The following is a 5958-nucleotide window of genomic DNA, read 5'->3' as shown; positions in this document are numbered from 1 at the left end:
TGGTTTGTTTGCTTTACAAATAGTTAAGTTAATGGATGTAGCAGTGATTGTTTTTACTATTGAGGTAAGATTGTGTAAGTTGTTATTATTATTATTAGTATTAGTATATGTGATTAATCATACTTTTGATTGACAACAGGCGTATATAATTTTTTAACGGTTTCATTTATTCGCTTCAACACAAGCGGCTTAATTCAAATATGTGTAGTGAAGCAATAAAGCTTTAACTTTCAACAATCTTTGCTCTCATGTTTATTAGCATTTTAGAGACAAACACACTAAACCAAGTGTGAACAAACTGCTCTGTTCAACTCCCTGTGGATCTTTCCCTCCAGAGTACCCAGGATGCACGGTGCTACTCCAGCCACTGTGTCCTGCAGCACACATCTGCCACAAGTGTTTCCTTTGCAACTGCAACAGCCAATCGGTTTGCTCCTTTCCGCCTCTCCGTGTATTCTCTTCTCATATCAGCTGAGTGCTTTGAGTATCTACTACTGATTTATTTTTAATCTAATGACTTCCACATGCCTGTTAAGGGGAAAAAGTGCATGGCTGCATGAGGCCAATTTTTCTTGCAAGCTTTATGAGAGCCCGTGAGATCTGTGCTTTTTTAAATCAGCTCAGTCTGATTTGACAACAGAGTGATGCCCATCTTTAACTGGTGTCTCTGTTCTCTCTCCCTCTGTTCATGTCTTCTCCCTTTCCATCAGATTCCAATAATATCTGCAGAACCATCTGACTAGTCACAAGTATGTGACCCAGATGTAGGAGTCTCAGTCAGAACAGTATGTACTGCATCTCATTCCAATTTCTCACATCCTACATTGGACCAGAAGAGCTTTAAACAGCCAAAATGTCAGTCCAAAAGCTGATATGTGAAGCAGTTGCTTAGCGTGATATTTGCAACAGCAAAGCTCTTGTGAAGGTTTTTGTTTGTTTGTTTTTGGCCAAAAACATCGCCACCTTCTTCAGTGCAATAGCATCATGCTTAAATAGAAACTCCTGCTTTTTTTCCCAAATGGGTTTTGTTTCCTAAATGTCAAAATCCACATATTCACACCTGAGACATCATCACAAAGATAGAAATCCATGAATTTACTGAAACTAGGGACCAGTTACAAAAAATATTTTATTGTCTTGCAGCAACAATGATCAAACATTTTGCAGCCTTGTGCTTATGCGATATGGATTTATAATCATTGTGCAACTTTATCCAGAACTGTTGTCCAAAATTAATTATGCAAGTTGATTCCCAACATTATTATTATGATTATTATTATTATGATTGTTGTTATTATTGCTATATCTTTGGAATAAATTTAAAATTTGTGTGATCTCCAAAAATGTGCTAAACATCATAGCAAGTTTGTCCACAGGTGCTACGAGCGCTGTGTGGAGTGGGGCAGAAACTCAACTTTTTCCCAGTGAATTCAAAAATTCAGCAGGGAAGTGCATGAGCTTTTGTTCCCCTCACAACTCTATGGTGGTGAAATTTGGACACTAAAGCAGTGACCTGAGGTGTTGACATCGATGTCCTTGGTACTAGGACTCTTCGGAGGATTCTTGGGTACTGCTGGAATGACTTTGTGTCAAACAATGAACACTAGCTTTGACATTTGTGGCCACATGTGATGTTCTCTGGACATGATCCAGCATATAGGTACCTACATATATGTCCTCAGTGTTGAGGACCCTAGCAACAGGACATGGCCAAATGGATGTCCATGCTTAACTGACTGACTGCACAGAAAGATGGTTAAATTCAGGAGGTGGAAATGGACCAGTTTTTCTGCCCGGGTGGTTGATATCCAACACTGGGCAGCTCTATGGTGTGGTGGATGTTGGCAATGCATGGCATCAGAAAATACTCTTAGTAGTACTGTAGGTATATTCATAGAATTAGTAGTAATTTTTTAGGCATGTTTGCAAATGTTCTGGAAATTATGTTTGGAGAACATCTGCAAGGTCTGCAGTAATGTCACAGAAATTTTTGTCAGTATTTATGTTTATTTATTTATTTTACAATGGTGCTCAAAAGTCTGTGTACCCTTTAGCTTTTACATGTCTGAATTTTTTAATGAAATGTTGTTGTTGTCCATTGGGCTGCTCTCATTTTTTGTTCAGAGTCCCCACAGCGGATAGAGCCAGATACGCATTGGTAATTGGCACAAGTTTTACGCTGGATCCCCTTATTGACGCAACTCTAGTGTAACCTGGAGAAACACACACAGCCCGCTGGTATTCAAAGGAGGTCTCCCGTTCAAGTACTACCAGGTCCTGCACTGCTTATCTTCTGATCTGATGGTATCCGGTTTACACAGAGCAGATTGGTAAAGAATGTGAGAGGTATTAAAATAAAAATAAAAAAAAGAAAGAAAAAGAAATACTGGAAAATATAGCGCCTCACAGTTTCGCGGATTTTTTTAGTCCAATTTGCATGCTTTTTTTTTTTTTACAGCGCATTGTGCTCTGCGTCGTCATCGAGCAGACCGGTGTTCTGTCGAGATGACGGGACAACCTGTTGCGGCACCGCGAAGGGAGAGTAGCGCATTGTGTTCTGCGTGTCTGTTTATAAGAATCTTCTCGCCCAGAAGAAAAAAGAGCGCCAACAACTACCCATAACTGTGTTCTTCACTCGGAAAAAGACATCTGCAGCGAGGTGTGAGTGGAAAAAGGCGTGACAGTAGCGCGGGCGCCAGGACGAAGAGGCACGATCAGAGGAACTGTGAAATACTGGTCAGTCACTATTAATAATTTCTTATGTGTCCAACCTCGTACGTTGATCGTTAAAATTAAATTTGTTAGTTCTAAAAGCCATCATAATTATTATAGGAAAACGTTCTATTTTTATTTCTCAAACAAATGTTTGGGGCCTGAAAACAGGTTGGTCTTATTTTTCTACTAAGGTTTGAACTTTGAGAGTGTTTACACACGAGAGAAAAGTGAGAAAATGTTAATGCCTGTTTGAGAAAAGCGTATAAAGTGTGTAGTGAGGGGTTTTACAGCCTTAAACGTCTATAATAATTGTAAAAATAAAGCTAGTTCGCGGATTTCGCCTATTGCGGGCTATTTTTAGAACGCAACTCCCGTGATAAACGAGGGACCACTGTACATCTACATGAAAGGTTTATCTTTGGACCTGTTGTGTGACTGTCATGCCCAATTGCGCTGTGTTTGCGCTTGTGATGGAGGGCTGTATGTGGGGTTAATCTACTGTCTCGTGTCGTTTCTTAGATCAGTTGTTGGTTTGGTTTTGTGGTATGCAGGAGAACACTTGACCGAGGGTCTATACATTCAAATAATAATTAAAAAATACTGTCATCACTCTTTACTCTTACTCAGTCAGTCTCTTACAACAGTGTAGCCTAAATACACAAGCTTTCTAGGAGCGCACCCAATTCATTACACACGCTCAGAGGCAGGTACCCTCCGGTGCGCACTTTTTTTGGGGGGGGGGGGACCCGCCCCCTGTTGATAAACTCATCGCCCCCTTAATATTTTTTTCTGGCACCGGGCCTGCTGCAGCATACTTTTCCACTTTGCATCTGTCCATTTCAAATGAGCTCAGGCCCAGAGAAGGCGGCGGTGTTTCTGGATGTTATTGATGTATGGCTTTCTCTTTGCATGGTAGAGTTTTAACTTGCACTTGTAGATGCAGCAACGAACTGTGTTAACTGACAATGGTTTTCTGAAGTGTTCCTGAGACCATGCGGTAAGATCCTTTACACAATGACATCGGTTTTGTCACATGGGTTCTCTGAATCTTCTGATTATATTATGGACTGTAGATGATGGAATCCCTAAATTCTTTGCAATTGAATGTTGAGAAACATTGTTCTCATTGTTGGACTATTTTTTCATGCAGTTGTTCACAAAGTGGTGATCCTTGCCCCATCTTTGCTTGTGAACAGTTGAGCTGTTTGGAGAAGCTCCTTTTATACCCAATCATGACACTCGCCTGTTTCCAGTTAACCTGTTCACCTGTGGAATGTTCCAAACAGGTGTTCTTTGAGCATTCATCAACTTTCCGAGTCTTTTGTTGCCCCTGTCCCAGCTTTTTTTAAATGTGTTGCAGGCATCCATTTCAAAATGAGCAAATATTTGCACAAAAACAAAACAAAAAAAAAGTCTATCAGTTTGAACATTAAATATCTTCTCTTGTGGTGTATTCAATTGAATATAGGTTGAAGAGGATTTGCAAATCATTGTATTTTGTTTTTATTTACATTTCACACAACATCCCAACTTCACTGGAATTGGAATTGTATCTATGCAGCATAACTTCACACTGGAAAATGGTGTACTGTTTTGTTTCACCAAAACAGTCGCGAAAAGTGCAGGGTTTTTTTGGTTCCCAGTGGAGAAGGGAAGACAAGGCAAATAGGAGACATTATGTCGGTAAGTGTTAGCCTACACAGCTAACCAGAGTAGTTACGCTCTCTCGCCTGCACAGCTGCCTCGACACGTTTGAGCTCCGGGTCATAAACAAACCACAACACATATCCACTTTCTACCACATTGTCACTTTTTCTTTGTATTTTCACTTTGTTTGCATGTAATTAGCCCAAAATCTCAGCGAAAGTGCCGTATTTGCGTCCCCGGAAGTAAAGAAATTATGTCATATGAGTCATATTTTACACTTTTAGCACCCGCCCTCGAGCGAGACTGCACTGCCCAATTGGACTGTCTTCATGTTCGAAGGTTTTATGTCATTAATATTGTATTTAGTTTTTAGTGGTTACCCCCCCTCCCCCATGCATTTGAAATTACATCATATGCACCATATTCTACCCCTTTAGCGCTCGCCCTCAAACGAGACTGCGCTGCGCAATTAACATCAGATTCACTTTAAATCCAATAACAGCTGAGATTTGTTGCACGGTAGCTTCATCACTTCTAATTATGTCTTTTTAAACCTCTTTCTAGATGAAACTGGAGTTCGCTGGTGTTGAGATCACCCTTCATGCCTGACAGCAACACGGAAAACCAATTCTGAAACGGTTTGGAATAAGTTAGTGTAGGAGGTAGAGTTTGTTTGGACTGTTTTCATTTCTAGTTCACACACACAGTTACACAAAAAACATCATTTACATTGAAGACCTTTTGCTTTGTAGAGGCAAGTTACCTTTATTCACCGGACACACTTTGAATGTTTACATGAGGTGATTGTATGAGTAGAGTGGTACGTCCACTGACCAAGAATCATCCTTAGTTTGGTTGCGCTCATCGGTTGTTGTTCCTTGACTTAAATGTGTTCATTTGTTTACACTAAGGTGCACCTTGTATTTCAGTTGTGATGAAAAAAGAAGTTAAGGTGTTCTGAATAGAATGTGCATGATTTTTTATTTTGTTTTGTTAAAATATAAGGGAATTTACATCTGTGTGTTCAGAGGAAAAAGAGCAACTGAATGTCTGTGAGGTGTCTGTCTCAAGCCCATGACTTTGACTGTAAAGGCATCCCTGTAACATCCCATACATGTCAAAAACACAGTGATAGAAAAATGTTAACATCAACAGTTCCCTTAATATTCATCCGATGAGGTCACCTTACAAACATCGTCTCTTGATCGTCACAATTAAGATTTACTGCAGGGTGCTGACGATATGACAACTCTGAAATGCTTTGAGAGAACACAGCATTGAGTTCAAACTGCTGTGAGACTAATTGAAAATCTGATGATCACCATGCAATTTTCATTTGTACAGTTATCCATATTTTAAACCAGACTGACAGCATAGATTCAGTATATTTAGAAACCTTGTTATCAGTCTTACCTTAGAACTGTTTCCAGTCCGCCAAAGTCTTTTTTTGTGTCACTGTTGTGTGAAATTGTGAGGTTAGTGGGGCTAAATAAAAAAACATATATATATATAAAATAAATTTTTGGGTTTTGTTCGTGAGCCCAGCGAAGGATCAGCTGTTTAGAGTAGACCTCTAGTTGTTGTTCTTGTTGTTGT

The 5958-nt window shown here is 39.7% G+C and overlaps 1 long non-coding RNA gene across 1 annotated transcript; it reads left to right on the top strand.

The window, feature by feature from the left end:
- Positions 1 to 728: 728 nt before the first annotated feature.
- Positions 729 to 5333, top strand: LOC117508495. The gene is made up of 2 exons (XR_004560106.1): positions 729 to 785; positions 4927 to 5333. It is a non-coding gene; the product is annotated as an uncharacterized LOC117508495 (long non-coding RNA).
- Positions 5334 to 5958: the final 625 nt, after the last annotated feature.

Source organism: Thalassophryne amazonica, chromosome 4, assembly GCF_902500255.1.
Source record: "Thalassophryne amazonica chromosome 4, fThaAma1.1, whole genome shotgun sequence".
In the NCBI taxonomy this organism is placed as follows: domain Eukaryota; kingdom Metazoa; phylum Chordata; class Actinopteri; order Batrachoidiformes; family Batrachoididae; genus Thalassophryne; species Thalassophryne amazonica.
The sequence above is the reverse complement of the archived record's forward strand: the minus strand, read 5'-3'. Positions and strand labels throughout refer to the sequence as shown.